Raw genomic sequence first — 13,529 nt, 5'->3', positions numbered from 1 at the left:
TCTTCTTGTGCTTACAATGAAATACATTGACTTCAAATATATAGTTCTCTCTGAACTTTTCAGAAAGTTGACATCCCAGAGCAATTGAGTAGCAATGGCAAGGATGCAGAGGAGTCAGTACCTTCATATATTGCTGGTTGGATTTGAAAATAGTTGCACAGTTCTGATAAAGTCAAATATTTACTTGCCACGTATCACAGCAACCATACTCCTTGAAATATGATTACTTATACTTATGAAAAACTGTACATTAATGCTTATGGAACAGTTTTGCATAATCACAAAAGGTAGAAATAACCCACGTTTCAACCAGTGAGCAAACAAGTTGTGTGGTCCCACCCATACCATGGAATTACCACACAGAAATGAAAACAAAGGAACAACTGGTATATAAAACAATATGGATGAATCTTAAGTGCACTTTAGAGAATTAAAGAAGCCAGAACAAAAAGGCTCTATGTTGTGGGCTTGTATTTACTCTAGAAAATATTTTGGAAAACTGTGGGAATTCAAAACATTCAGGGGATTGGACAAGCGACTGTAGAAAGGCAAGCAAAGGAAAATTTTAAAGCGATGGTGTTATTTGGTATGGGACTTTGAACATGGATACATAACTTTATGCATTTGTCAGAAAACATATATACTCTGCTGAAATAAATATCATTATATGTAAAGTAAACACATATATGTATAAGTCGGAATGTGGAAGAAAAGATGCAGTGTACACCATCTGTGGCAAACTCAGCTGTATAATAGGTTAATTTCATACAGTCCAGCAGTATCAGGAAAAAGGGACTGACCTAAGTTACCTTTGAAAACAGTGTTTTGAAGGATAACATAAAACTGAAGGCAAAGCAGCTGGAGAGATGGCTTAGTAGTTAAAAGTGCTCTTGCAGAGGACTCTGTTGGCAAAATCCAATCGATGGCTCACAACTGCCTTTAACTCCAGTCCCATGGGATCCAGCAAACTGTTCTGGCCTGCAGGAGCTCCCACACACACGTCTTGCACATTCACACACACACACACACACACTCACACACACACACACACACACACACACACAATTTCAATTAACTTTTAAAAAACTTTACTAAACCAGCATAATTCCTAAGTGCATTCTAAATATTTACCTTATACCCCCATATAACTGCAGCTCTCACTCCTCATCAAGGAAGCTTCTCTTTGCAACAGAAGGAGACCATTACAGGTCAAGTCCATGACTAGTCAAAATGCAGAACAATTGATTATTGGATATCCAGCTCTTGTTGGTACATCTACAATACAGGTAGTGTACCAGTAGGGCCAAGGGATCATCACAGAAAAGGAAGCAAAAGAACACTGTAAGGGCCAAAGGACCAGGAAATCTCTGCTGTGCGATTGTGTCTCACCCATGATATGATAACAACATTGCTGCCTAAACAAGACCAAAAGAAGTACATGACCAATAGACTTGCTAACACAGATAGAAGGGGGAAATTTCACAGTATCATACTCTTAAACAATGGGCTGCAGGCATCTAAGGAATGCTGAGCAGGAGAAATTATCTTCTCCATGGATGAGCCCCTAACATCAATATGGGTTATACAATATCAAGTGGTCAACCCTGAACTCATATATGCACAAGTAACACTAAATGGACTGAGACAGTTGTATTTATGTATTTTGGCGCGTATGTGTGTAATGCAGTAACAATTAAAGGAAAAGCAGCCATGATTTTGAGAGGGAACATGGGAGCTAGCAAGGGGGTTACATGGGAGGAATTGGAGGGAGGAAATGGTGAGGAAAATGCTATATTTATATTTTTAAATTATTTTAAAAGATTAAAAGCAACAAAAATACACAAACATTATACTCTAAAAGACTAATTCAATTGCCACAGGGTTATGTGTTAAATCCTAAAATTATTTGTATTCCAGGAATACAATGCTTTGTCAGGGTGTTTTTGTTTTGTTTTATAGCTCAATTAATATACCCAGTCAAACAAACATTTGCTGAAACCCAAAGAACTACATTTAGAATAGCTATTCTGTAGCCATGGAGCATCGTTTTTTAAAAAGAAACTTAAGCATCCACAGATTTTGGTATCTGTAAGCATCATGGAACCAGTCCTCCATGGATACCAAAGAATGACTGTGGCCAAAAGAACTAATAGAGGGGCTAGAGAGAGGGCTGACTGGTGAAGTACACATGCTGCTGTCCAGAGGATCTGGGTTTAGTTCACTAACACCACATCAGGTAGTTTACAACAGTCTGCAACTTCAGCTTTACAGGATCTGGTGTCTCTGATTTCTGTGGGTACCTGCACCCATGTGTACATACCAACATGCAAACACACATACCTACACATAATTAAAAATTAATAAGATATTTTTTACTTTGAAATTATACTACAATTCTTCTCCCTTCCCTTTCCTCCCTTCAAATGCTCACATATTTCCCATCCTCTTTCTCCTTTGAATTCACAGCCTCTTTTTTAAAAAATCAATTATTACTGCATGCATATATACATACACCTATATATTCCTGAATGTCACTTGTTCAGTTTGTATAATTTTACTTGTATGTATGTTTTCAGAGTTGACTGTTTGGCAGTGAACAAAAATGCTGGTAGAGCCAGGTTTGGGGTTGACCACTTGATATTGCATAATTGGTAATCCCCACACTCAGGAGGTTAAAAACAAGAGGATCGTGAATTCAAAGCCTGTCCAGGTTACATATCAGGACCCTGTGTCAATAAGTCAAAATAGAACATGAACGAATTACAAGTAGACACAATTTGGCAGATTAGCTAGGTGTTTTAAGACTTTTATCAGTAGTAATACTTATTAACACCATGATACTGTGATATGGTATATTAAAAGAACATAAAACCTCCAGAGTAACCTCCCAAGAATGCCTAACCTCAGCTTGATCATGGGGAGGAGCAGACAAATCCAAATGCAGGGATGTGCTACAGAATGACTGGCCAGTACTCTTTGCCTGTGCCAAGGCCATGAAATGCAAAGAAGCATGAGAAAATGTCATAGATTGGAGGAGTTCAAGGACACACATCTAAAGGTAATATAGAATCCTGACTTAGACTCTAAAATAGAAGAGTCATATTTGGGTGAAAATTAGTCAAATCCAAATAATTCTGAAGTTTTTTTGTTTTGTTTTGTTTTGTTTTGTTTTGTTTTACTGTTTAGCCTCTTTTTGATGACTATGATATAACATGTGCAGGAACTGGGTGAGGGTAATAATTTTTCCTATTTAGTAGCTTATCTGTAAGTTTAAAATTACTTTTTAAAAATTTTTTTATTAAAAAAATCCAGCAATTTAAAAAATCAAGCCTAATTCTTTACCTCCAATGGCTGCCTGTGTTCCAACAACAGATCCAACTTGCTCTTCTTAAACTTTATTTCTGCTCTATTAAAAGATGCATTCTGCTTTCCTTCTCTTGAAACCTAGGTTAAGACTTGACTAGGACAACTTTGATGTGTAGAATAGATACTGAATGACTTCTGAATCCAGGTCTTAAAAGCTATTTCCAATGCACCTAGCACCTTAGCAACATCATATGCTACTGAGGTCAGTTAGTGCATGCTCACTTGTGCTCATTCATGTTTATTTATTCATTCATATTCTCCTTCCCTCCCTCCCTTCCTTTATCCCTTCCTCTTTCTTTCCTCATTTCTTCCTCTCTCTCTGACTCTCTCCCTCCTGGCTTCTCCCCTCCCTCATTCCTCATCTTTGAATTTCAATTGCAATGTTGTAAAGCCACACTACAGGGACAAGTCACATATGGGATGAGTGATTCCACAGAAAAGCTGAACTCATTTCTGAGCCAACAACCAAATTGCCAAAGGCATACACCTTCATGAAATTCTAAACCATAGCCCTCAAGCATTCATCAGTCACTGAACAGGGTTGGAATATGCTACACTCACTGAGCCTTGCCCAAACTGCAGATTTATGAGTATAATTATCATTTAAAATACATTAAATATGGTTGTGATTTGTTAGTCAGGGAAAGATAACTACAACATTTTCCCTAAAGTAATGCAATTCACTGTCATTAAAATATTGTGTATATGTATTTCATCCTTCAGAACAAACTTGGACTCTTAATGATAAAACAGAATTCAAAGGTGATGAGTCTAGTAGGTGGTTTTTGTTTTGCACTGCGTCACTACAGTGACTCATTTTTCAATGCTATATCACTTTTGAAGAAATCAATATGAAACTGAGTTATTGGAGCATGTCCCAAAGGAGTATTAGACTTGCATTTTGCTGGTTCTTATTCTAAACACATCCATATTAATGTCTAGCTGCTTGCTGTCAAAACTAAGTCATCCTGCTCATCAATGAGTAAGGAACAAAATGATCAGCAGCCTCAGTCTCCCATTCTCCTCCATGTGTTTACAAACTCTTTGTATTTGATCCTTTTATCTGGTCGATAAGGAGTCTTGCTTCTCTATAGAAGTTGAAGCACACAAATAGCCACCATATACATTTGAAAAATATTTTTTATAATATTCAATTGGAATTTTTTTTTCTTAAATTTGTCACCTTGTACCCTAGGATAATAAGGAAAGTAGAAAAAAAACTGAGAGCAACCTATCAGGAAATATGCTTACATAAAGAGTGTGGCTAACCATCTTAGCAATATTTAAGAATCTCTTCCTTACATAGTTCCTAACTCTTAATTTTCACAATTAAGCTAAATTACCACCTTGATCATGGTAAATTTTCTAAAGAAATAGAAGAATAAATTATACTATCTTTAAGGTGTTAAAACTGAGGGAATAAAATGGATAATTCTCCATGTCTTTTCTCTTCCTGCCACAATTAAGAGACAAACTACATTTCTAGGAATATAAAATTATTATTTTCTTAGTTACCAGATTAAATTGAAATATATTTCAATATACCTTCTATAAAATCATCTTTACTATCTGAAATTACATCAATTTCTTCTCAAGGGCATCAAATACCCATTGGATTTTCAGTCTAAAACATTTGAATTTGAATACTATTATAAAAATAATCATTGTTTTAATTGCATAAGTTTTGGCACACAGTATGATAATTCAGTATATGTATGCAATGTACAATAATTGAATTGGGATAGTTAATAGTTTCATCTCCTTTAACACTCTTAAAATTTTGATTAACATAATAATCATACATATTTATAAAATATATCATATTCAATACATGTATACAATATGTTCTGATCAAATCAAGATAATTAATGTTTACATCTTTTTTATTTTGGTGCCTTTGAGGCCCCCTCGCCTATTGGCTGTTATCAGTGGATCTCAAAAAAAATAACTATGTGGAAGAATAGGTATGCTAATTTGCTTTACAATGTTAGCTATCTCATCATATTAATCTAAATACTTGCAATAGAACTTAAATAGCCACAATAAAATATTTTAGACACAGATATGGTGGTAGAGTCCTACAATACCAGAGTTTTGGATGGCTAAGGCACGATGATTTCCATGAGTTCAAGGCCAGGTTGGACTACTCGGTGAGTTCCAGTTAAGCCTAGGCTACACAATAAGATGCTGCCTCAGAAAATTAGTAGGTGATTAGAATTAAAATGTAATAAATAGTAAAAAGAATTAGCAAGCATTAGAATTTCCCCAGAGGTTTTATTAACATACATTACTTGGCACCAACACAAACAATTTTTTTATTCAAATAGGTATTGGCTGCGACTTGAGATTCACATGTCTTGCAAGCTTTTCAGTGATGCCAGTTTGTATGTATTTAAATAGCTTACCCCTTGTTTTAAGTCTCAGGTGACATATAAGAAATATTTGAGTAGTTTTGCCAATACCATAACTATTGAACAGATCTATTATTCTTTTCTAAAATATGGAAACACAAACATTCAAAGAAACAAAACTTTTGCCTTTTCTCTTAGGTGTGAATAAAGTTTTTTGTGAAATGAGAAATAAGATATTTTTTTACTAAAGGATTTTACCATCTATGTATCTTCCTTCACCATGGGGTATGCTTTAACTATGTAAGTCAGCTTTACTAAAAATAATAATAATCAAATGTATCCCTCAAGTGCCAAACAAGGTAATTTGATGTTGTATTGCATTTTCATTTATCACAATATATAGGTTTATAAGTTTTGTATGTATAGCTTAGTAATTGAATGCAATCAGCCTAGCCTATAGGAATCATTTTATATTAAATAATCTGAAAGCTGTGTTAACTTCTAAAATAAAGTGTATTTCTCCTGATCTCCTGGCTTTCAGTGTTCTGAATAAGAACTTGGAACTTGTCTTTAGCACTTCAAAAACAAGATGAAAAGGTTGTCATCTGTCCTCTGACTTCCACATACCCCATGTGGCATGAACCTGCCCACACTCTCCCACTTGTACTATATATATTCTCCATCTCACACACACACACACACTCTGTAAATATAAATAAATAAATAGCTTCATATTCTCTGCTTTTATTTCTTAACTTCCTTCTCACCCCTTGACCATCTACAGGGAGCTCTGAAGGCCATTGTGCAACTGAAACAGCTATTGTCCAGATGATTGAAAATCTTCTGGCCACTGATACTAGTGAATACTCCTTAGTCTTTATCTTGATTACCTTGAACTACATTTGATACAGTTAATAGCTTCTGTCAACACCTAGATTCTTACCTTACTCTGCATGAGACCACTTCTGACTTTCTTTCTACCTTTTGGATAGCTCTCTCAAAATTCTTTTACTAAATTTCTTTCTTTCTTTCTTTCTTTCTCTCTCTCTCTTTCTCTCTCTCTCTCTCTCTCTCTCTCTCTCTCTCTCTCTCTCTCTCTCTCTCTCTCCCTCTCTCTCTCTTTCTTTTTTTAAAGCCAGTTCATGCACCTGGGATAAGTCCTGGCCCTGCTGCCAGGGACCCCACAAACAGATCAAGCCACATAACTGTCACCCACATTCAGCGGGCCTAGTTCTGTCTCATGCATGTTCCTGCGCTGTCAGTCCAGAGTCAATGAGCTCTAACTAGCACCGGTCAGCTATCTCTGTGGGTTTACTCATCATGATCTTGACCCCCCTCTTTTTTTTTTTTTTTTTTTTGAATGCCGAATGATGTTTATTGAAGGAGGGAGGAGGTCTTAAATACAGGCTTACAGCACAATGGGAGAACCCTGGAGGGCAGAAGTTCGCTTCTGATGTTGTTTTGTTTTGTTTTGTTTTGTTTTGTTGTTTTTAGATTACTTCTTCAAAGAAGCCCTCAGCTGGGTAAACTGCAAAAAATGAAGTCATCATTGTGTAAATTTCTTTCTTAAGTGATGTTAATCACCCCATGTTCTCTCAGCCCCAAATTAGCTTCCCTTTTTGCTTTACTCTTCTGACTGATTGTAACACAAATCTTAAAAGTTCTTATAATAGAAAAAAACAAGAACCTGATATTGGGGTGAATGCTGAAATATTAGAGATACAGAACAAGCCACAGCCACCAGCTATTACCTCACCAACTCCACAAATCCTCTGATTGAATCCTCAGCCTCAAGAGCATGAGTTCCTGTTTCCTCAGACTGGATGACTCTGAGTCCTCACCCCTGAAAGTCTCAGTTAAACTGCTCAAAAGTCTCTATTTCCTGGTCCTCGTACCTTAAATACCTTTCTGCTTCCTGCTATCACTTACTGGAATTAAAGGTATGTGTCCTTCCCAAGCAAAGACAAGAGATCTCAAGTGCTGGGATTAAAGGTGTAAACACCTGGCTCTGTTCCCAGGTAGCCTTGAACTCACAGAGATCCAAATGGATCTCTGCCTCCCGAGTGATAGGATTAAAGGCGTGTGCTACCACTGCCTGGCTTCTACGTCTAATCTAGTAGCTGTTCTGTTCTCTGACCCCTAGGAAAGCTTTAATAGGGTGCAAAATATATCACCCACAACTGATCATCATCTGTATCCTAGTGACACCAACACCTATATCTCTAAGTCAGATCTTCAGATCTCAAATTATTATAATTGCCTACCAGTGGCTTCTCACAATTAATTTGAAATCAGCATGTAAAAAATTGAATTTTAATCACTTTTTCCTCACCATTCAAATCTTTTTCTTTTTCATGTTATTTTTCTGGGACACTGAATCCATATCTTACACAGAATTACTGACTAATCCAATAGTTCTCCACTCAGGTAAATTTTGAGACCCAAGAACATTGTTTAATAACTCAAAAATACTTTGGGTTGGTACACATGGGCAAAGAATGCCATTTGTATTTATTGGAAGCCAGTAATAATACCAAACATCCTACAATGCCACAAAATGATCCTCGACAACCAATAATTATCTAGTCTAAAATGTCAATAGCACAATGCTAAGGTTAAGAGTCCCTGGATTTGTTCTTCAACTGAATCATTCATATTCTAAAAATCTCCTATCCTAACTCTTCAATATCCCTTGAACCATCTCATTAACTTTTGTCCTATTGTTATCACTCTATGACAAGACACCATACCTTTTATCAATATTTTTAACAGTTGCCTAACTCTTCAGCCTGTTTAGAGTACTATCCATTCTTCTACTATCAGCATTAGAATTTAAAGATCTAAGTCTCATCTTGCTGCTACCCAAAATGAAAATCTTCTGTGTCTTCTCAAAGCAATTAGGATAAAGTCCAGATATAGATTATCCATAAAAGAAATACAAATAGCAAGTAAATATATTAAAGAGTTCAGGTCTACAAATAAACATTGTAAAATTTCAAATTATTGCAAGTAACTTATGAGATTAATACAAGGATCTATAATATATACATATACATACTTATGTTTTAAAAGTACCTTTTCAAAGAATATTAGCTGATTGTAAAAGGTGCTATCCATAGCTTTAAGTGAATGGACAGTTAATATACAGTATGACACCAATCAATAAACATATTATAAAGATATAAACTCTAGTTAATAATGTTTATTTTGCAGTAGTAGAGATTATAGTTTGTGGTGATATTTTATTTGTACTGAAATCTGATATTTTATTTTTATGTTAATAAATAAAATTTGCCTGGAGATCAGAGGTCATACCCAGCCATAATCAGAAATCAGGCAGTGGTGACACATGCCCTTAATCAGATCACATGGCAGGCAGAGTCTCTGTGTGTTCAAGGACACAGCCAAGGGTGGTGACACATGCCTTTAATCCCAGTACCAACCATAGAGACCTGGAGATCTGTATAGACAGGCAGTGATGAGGAGGTGAGGTGGCTGGGCTTAGAGCCAATGAGAAGGCAGAACAGCAAGGCAATAAAGGCACAGGTTAGACAGGAGGAAGTTCTCTTGGGAAGCAACGGAGGTGTGGTGAGCTAAGGTTAGTTTGGTGGCTATCACTATTGCTCTGATCTCTACAGCTTGCACCCCTGTATCTGACTCTGTGTTTCTTATTTAATAAGACTGTTTAAAATTTTGTCTGCAATAATTTTCTCCTTTATGCTTTTCTATACTGTCTAAACCATGATAAAGGATAAAGATAGTATTTGAAATGTAAATCATACTACTCAAAATATTAGCATATGAATGAACTATGTGTAAATGTACACATATGTGCATATAAGGGATAAAGCAATGAAGAGAGAAAGTGAGCATGCTGTGCCCAAAGAAACACAGGCACTGTGACTTGCAGCATAAGTGTCATGAGAAGCCGACAATTCCATTTGCAATGAACGAAACACAAGTAGAACTGGCAAGCAGGGTAAGGATAGTCAACAAGGGCTGTAGTTAGAGTTTTCCTGCCTGGCTCAGTCAGGACAAATCTCTCTTACCTGCCAGTCTCACAGTCGCTCAGACCCAACCAAGAAAGCACACAGAAACTTATATTGCTTACAAACAGTATGGCTGTGGCAGGCTTCTTATCTACTTCTTCTATCTTAAATTAACCCATTTCTGTTAGTCTATACTTTGCCACATGGCTTGTGGCTTACCAGTGTCTTTACATGTTGCTTTTCATGGCGGCAGCTGGCGGTGTCTCTCCCCAGCCTTCTACTTCCCAGAATTCTCTTCTCTCTTGTCCCGCCTATACTTCCTGACTGGCCACTGGCCAATCAGAACTTTATTTACACCGAGCAATATCCACAGCAAAGGGCCACTTCCAGAGTCACAAATATACTGCAAGGGCCTGGACTCTTAACTCAGAAGGCAAACCTTGATGGAAAATAGTATCAGGAAGCTAGACCATCAGAGGAGTAGGACAATAGAGATTGCTTATTCATATATGTTTCATTGACCCAATACATCTAGTTTGTCCTCAGTGTCTTAAGTTCACTTCTGAATCTGACAGCTCGAATAAAGAAAAGGCAATATTATGAAAATGTAGGAATAGTGCCCAAACAAATCACATTCACATCAGAACTGGTTCATTAGATAAGATCAAGAATTTCACATGCCATTGGTTATGCTGGGCCACAGGACCTTTTCTCTAAATATATGAAGTGCATCACTAGGTTTTCAAATTAACAGTTATTAAAATTTGGAATCATCCTCTTTTTCTTAATTTGTTCCAATGAAATGTACTGACCTTCACAGCTAGTGTTCTGAACAGTGTATACATGGGAAAAGGAATGTGTGTGTGTGTGTGTGTGTGTGTGTGTGTGTGTGTGTGTGTGTGTGTATATAGAATATAGAATATAGAGAATAGAGAATAGAGAATGGGACTAGGAGGAGATACTGAGAGAGACAGACTCAGAAGGAAAGCACAGGTGTGAGAAAGAAGCACAGGCTAAGATGAGGATTTTCTATATGAAATTAATATACTATCACTTTTCATGAATGAAGGCAGCAATTTTGTGTGTTTCTACTGAAATATTATCACCCACTGTTAGTAATAAAATTAGAGGGTACATTGTGTATACATGGGGAAGATATAGACTTATGCCAGTTTTACAGCTCCAAAATGCTCTGAGCATCTACTTTAGAAACTAAATTTAAGGGGAAATAATATAGTAGGTTACAATTTACAGGCCTATAAGAATGAAAAAATGACCTTAAAAATAGTTACATCAGGGCCAACAAGGTAGCTCAGTGGGTAAAAGCACTTTTTGCTCAAACCTGAAACCTTGAGTTTGATTCCTGGGACCCAGATAAAACAGGCAGCTGTATACAGTAACAATGAGGAACTTCATCTCAACAAAGACAAAGACAGGAACCAACTCCCTAAAGTTATCCTCTTTGATCCACATGTCTGCCACACTTGCACAAACTATTTTAAAAAGATGTGTCTAAAACTGTGCAGTTAAAGGTTCAAACACTAGGTAATGTCTCCCTCATTCTCCTTGTAGACTCTCAAGTCAAAGGACCATTGATTGTTTATTTTCCCGGAGAACTTCTCAACCCCATGACAAAAAGTCCCAGGCCTCCCCCATTGTATCCCAGCAAGTGCCCAGGTGTCCATGGACTGATAAAAGCCCACATTGCCATTTTTCTTTCTTTCTTCATTTCCTGAATGAGGCTAGACTGCTCCCATTGTTGCCCCCTGGCAATGTGGTTTGTGTCAGTGTCTGTCACCTAGGGGAGTAGAAAAAGAGAAGCAGTAAGGACTTATTTTTCTCCATTTTCCCTCGGAATATATACGTTTTCTGACACTGCACTTTCAGGTAGATGAAAACTGAATCCTTGCCAAGACCTCAGAATGAGAAACATGTTGTTACCCCCAAATAGAATAAATTAGATGGCAGTTGTCACTTCTAGCTGATTACCAGACTTATGGAGCAGGGTAGCACTTTAAAGCACATGTTTTCAGGCCTACTGACCCGAGAATCTCTCATTTTGGTTTAATGCTGTAGTTCTCAATTGAGGGGTGGTTTTGCCTCATGGAAAACATTTGGCAATGTCTACAGACAGTTTGGGTTGACAAAATTAACAGCAGGGTGCTAGAAGTCTCTACTGGACAGATACCAGACATGTAGCTAACTATTCCATAATGTACAGGAGTTTCCTGTCCCTGTATTGTGTGTGTGTGTGTGTGTGTGTGTGAGTGTGTGTGTGTGTGTGTGTATACATCTTAAAGGAATTTGTGAAACTAACTCTTATTCCTGCACATTTGCAAATGTACTACATATGACATATGTATATATAATCCTTCTTATATATTATAAAAACACATATGCATATAGTCTCATCCTTTATTGAACTTTTGAGAAAGCACTATTGAAAACAAGGGATCTACTTACCTTTGGCTTGTGGCATATTCGGGGGGAATATATATATATAAACAATAGAGACACAAAAACTTCTATCTGGTTTCACATATTCATAGGAAATACTAACATCAATATTAATTCAATCAGCAGAAAAACAAACTGTCTTTCATACTTAGACTAATGAAGTTTTCTACTAATGATAGTGAAGGCATTTTTAATATTGTTATGTTCTTTTCATCTTTTTCCATGGCTTCCACTAACAAACAGCAGTTGCTAGTAAAGAAAAACAATGCCCACAGGCTTAAAGATAGATGTTGAGGGTCTACTATCTGCCTGAGAATGTTGAACAAACAGGCAATTTCCTTTTTGGTGGGAGGAATACACACACAAACTGAAGTATGCCGCTATGTATATAATTCATTAGTAGTCTGGGTAGAAATGAAGCAGGGGTGGAGAAAGAGAAAGTGTCACAAAAGCAAGGGCCAAATTGTCATGAAAGGCCTCGTGAAAAGGGGACACTTGGAAAGAGAGCTGAAGGAAACAAGGGAACAGAGCTACTCCAGGGAACTTCTAGAAGAAAATCCTCAGAGTCCATGGAACAAATGCAGAGGTCTTAGAGTGACGGTACATGTCTATAGCAGAGAACAGTGAGGGCTGGTGGAGCTAGTGCAACTGAACACTTGAAAATTTGTTTTGGAGGGGTCCCTGCAAAAGTTCCAAAACTAACTTGACAGTGTGATTCTGTTTTCTTCCCCCTGAATTTATACTTTGCATCTTTATCTGAATGGAAAACAGGATGTGGTCCATGGCTAAGAAACCTCTGTGCTTATTAGATAGGCAGGTAGTGAGGGAGAATAGCCACTTCACACTTCGCAAATGATTAAGGGCTTTAGAAAGAAGAAAGGGGTGGCTGGATCCAATGCCTGTTATAAGAAGATACAAGTATAAAACCAGAAATACTAACCTAGGATTTGGAGCTTGCTGCATAGAAGGATTATCATCACTACTATAAAGTTATTCATGCTTAAGGAAAGGATGAGGGAAAAACAGCAAGCGTGACTATTAAAATGAGGATTGTGCTCAATGCCTACCAATACACTAAATTAAAAAGCACAGATATCTGTTCAACGTGAATCAATGAACTGGCACAGGGAAGGGAGAGCTCAGAGAGATGGGTAAAAAGCACACTGCAGGAAGAGACTGTTTAAGAGGTCTGTGTAAGAGATCTCAAAAGTTGCCAAGAGAGCATAAGATCACTTCTAGTCCTTCAGAAAATCATGACAAGACTAAAGTCTGCCCCTTCTCTGGTAAGTTGTACCTCTTGTCAGATGTAGCCTTTGACTTTTCAATAGTCTCAGCCAACTTGGTCACCTTATGCTAATGGCACATG

The 13,529-nt window shown here is 37.1% G+C and overlaps 1 non-coding gene across 1 annotated transcript; it reads right to left on the bottom strand.

The window, feature by feature from the left end:
- Positions 1 to 7,195: 7,195 nt before the first annotated feature.
- LOC118574907 lies at positions 7,196 to 7,276 on the bottom strand. Its single transcript, XR_004943784.1, has one exon. It is a non-coding gene; the product is annotated as a small nucleolar RNA SNORD87 (small nucleolar RNA).
- Between the last annotated feature and the right edge of the window lie 6,253 nt (positions 7,277 to 13,529).

The sequence above is a fragment of the Onychomys torridus genome, chromosome X (genome assembly GCF_903995425.1).
Source record: "Onychomys torridus chromosome X, mOncTor1.1, whole genome shotgun sequence".
Lineage (NCBI taxonomy): Eukaryota > Metazoa > Chordata > Mammalia > Rodentia > Cricetidae > Onychomys > Onychomys torridus.
Note: the sequence above shows the minus strand (reverse complement) of the source record. Positions and strands in the feature narration are given on the sequence as shown.